Raw genomic sequence first — 3417 nt, 5'->3', positions numbered from 1 at the left:
GCTTGTCCTTACAGAGAATGTTTTCATCCCTGTTTGTTTGTCTGTCTGTCTGTAACAATATATCTTAAAAACTAATGGATAGATTTTAACAAAACGTGGTACACGAATAGGCTATGGCCATAGGAAGAAATGATTAGATGTAGTGAACATGCAAACTGGATCCAGGCACTGGATTTTTCATATTCAAATACTGGGCCCTGTTTTCTGCACACAAAAGGAATTTGTTCCAAGCATTTTGCCTTTTTAATTAAACAGGAGTTTGGGGGACAATTGTTCCTTGATGCATTCCCCATGGCAACATCTCAACCAATCAGAATTGACTTGCCATTTCTGAATTTGAACAAAAGCTTGGGGTAACTGTTCCCTGGTGCATTCTCCATGGCAATGCCATGACAACCAATTAGCACCCTGTTTCTCAGACAGTTTAAACTGTTGTTCCCTTTGACATTTGGTATTCTTGCATCTATCCTGATGAGTGCAAGACGAAAAGCTTTGACAGCATGTCTCTTTTTTCAGCAATATTCAAATATTTAAAAGGATTTGATAACATTAGGAGATTGGTTGAAATAACATTTTTTTCTCCCCAACAATTTATTGTAAACAAGAACAACAAATTGGCTGAAAAGTCACATATGCTTGCGCTAGCAAATTGGTTAATTTTAGTGGTAAATGTTCACGATCCAGACCATTTCCGTATTGAAAAATAAGTTATGTACATGTAGTTAAAAATTCTATTTATGAAATCACACAAACGATCGTTTCTGCTTACTGCGCAAAGGTAAAGGATTGTACAGGCATCAGCTAATCCCACACTCCCAATAAAGTATATAGTCTGGTGTCAGCTGATTATATAATCAGAAAAATGCTGAAAGTAATCTTATGACATCATCACAATAGAATGTGATGACATCAGCGGATTACACAATGGAAAGGTTTGATGTCAGCTCAATCTTAGACATAAGTAGTGTAATGGGAAATGTACAGAACTGGACCAGTTTTCTTCAGTCGACAAACTCTGCTGCCCGTTTCCCAACTCACACTCAGTCCCGTTCACCTATCACCCGCTGTGCTCACTGACCAACACTGGCTCCCACTCAAGCAACACCTCGATTTTAAAATTCTCTTTTTTTTCAAATCCCTCCCCAGCATCCTTTTTTCAAATCACCACATGGTCTCACATCCCCCTCTCCCCATCTCTGTAATCTTCTCCATCCCTAAAACCCTCTGAGATATCTGTGCTTCACTAATTCTGGCCTCTTCAATATCCCCAATTTCAATTGCACAACAACTGGGGGCTTTGCCTTCAGCTGCCTGGGTCCCATGCTCTGGAATTCCCTCCTTAAACCTCTCTGCCCCTTGATCTTTTGTGCTTCTTTAGGAAACTCCTTAAAACCAAGCTACTGGTCATCTCTTTATGTGGCTCGGTGTAAAATTTTGTTTAGTAATGGCACCTGTGAAGCACATGATTAAAGGTGCTATACAAATGCAGGTTGTTTTTGTTGTTGTGGTTTAATTATGTTCAGCGGAGGTTGCTATTGTTAAGCAGTCAAATGCTTTCTTGCTGCCTCCTGAGAGAGCGACAGGAAGGCTGTTGACTACAATTGGCCATGCAATCTTCAATGTTTAAATATACAGAGGATTGGAGACATTGTTATGTCGGTCCCTCAGAACTAAAGAGAAACTTGTCTCTTTAAATATATATACCAGGAAGAGGCTGAAATGAAATCTGACCCTTTTAACCTGCACAAAGACAAGAAGCTCAGATTCACAGGCTGCATGAGTCCATTTGGCTCATCATGCCCATGCCATCTCTTTGAAAGGAATTTCTGATTCATCCAACTGCTCTCCTCTTTCCCTACAGCCCTGCAAATTCTTCCCTTTCAAATATTTACACCTTGGAAATAAATAATTGAATCTGCTTTCAGGCAGATCAGAACAACTCGCTGTGTGAAAAAAATAAAATTTACATAGAAACTAGGAACAGGAGTAGGCCATTCGGCTCCGCCATTCATTATGATCGTGGCTGATCATCCAACTCAATAGCCTGCTCCCGCTTTCTTCCCATACCTTTTGATCCCTTTCGCCCCAAGAGCTGTATCTAACTCCTTGAAAACATACAATGCTTTGGTCTCAACTACTTTCCGTGGTAACGAATTCCACAGGCTCACCACTCTTTGGGTGAAGAAATTTCTCCTCATCTCAGTCCTAAATGGTCTTCCCCATATCCTCAGACTGTGACCCCTGGTTTTCGACCCCCCCACCATCATCTCACCTGGATCCTTTGCCAATTACCTTAGAGGGACTCACTTTCTGTTAAACAGCCTGCCAATTCCTTTCACCCACTTTCCCTAAAGTGCATAAATCTAATCAAAAGTCCAGCAAAATCAAATATTTTTACTGATAAAATTAATGTAACAGAACATGGTTTAAAAAAACAAAATTACCTGGGGATCAAAGACAACCAGAGTAAAAGGATGTGCACAATGTTCTGGATCCAAATGGTTTCTTTTTGGCCCCTCTGTACCCTGTCCTCATGACTCCCCACTTTGGACACAGGAGCACTGAACCTTGGGGGGGGGGGGGGGGGTCACATCACCATCTCTCCCTCCCTGATTGGCTGGAGGCCCATTTCCCAGTCATTCCTCCAGCACCCTCCTGTCTCTCTCTATTAGTGCGACGTCAGTGGCAGTTTCCCAACTGGGCCACAAGCCCTGTTATTCTCAGCTACATTGAGCCTTCAGCTCCATCGCCTGGCTGTCATTCACATGCGCAATAGAGAGACAGAAAGGCGTAGGAACTCAAATGGGAACTCGAAACTTTGGCTCTAAACCAACACTGTAACATTTGTCAGTCCTGTATGTGTTTTTTATACTAGGGTTTTTATTATTAGATTTAGGTGCTGGAGGCAAAGGGTGGGGGCTTTTAAAGGGTAACTTTCCCTTTCTAAATCTGTATTGTCTATCGTGTCAGCAGTGGCTCAGTGGATCTCACTCTTACTTCTGAGTCAGAAGGTTGTTGGTTCCAGTCCCAATCCAGGGGCCCAAGAACAACAATCAAAATTGACATTCCTGGTGCCAGCACTGAGAGAGTGCTGCACTGTCAGAGCTGCTGTCCTTCAGACGAGCAATACACCAAGGCCCTGTCTGCCCTCTCAGGTGGGCGAAGAAGAACCCACAGCCACTATTTCGAAGAAGGGCAGAAGAGTTATCTCCAGCAGGGACTGGGAGAGAAATCCTGGGCCCCGGTGCTTTTCCTGTTTCCAGGCTCTCAGGCTTCTCCGTGCAACAGAACTTTTAAGGGGCCAGAGAACGAAGACTGAATGGCTCACAGTTGTATCTGTTTGGTCATCAGCAAGTCCGAAGACTCTGCTGATTGCTGCTTCTCACCACAATATATTTTCAATATCTGCAACGCCCC

This window comes from Cetorhinus maximus, unplaced genomic scaffold, assembly GCF_964194155.1.
Source record: "Cetorhinus maximus unplaced genomic scaffold, sCetMax3.hap1.1 HAP1_SCAFFOLD_598, whole genome shotgun sequence".
Lineage (NCBI taxonomy): Eukaryota > Metazoa > Chordata > Chondrichthyes > Lamniformes > Cetorhinidae > Cetorhinus > Cetorhinus maximus.
Note: the sequence above shows the minus strand (reverse complement) of the source record.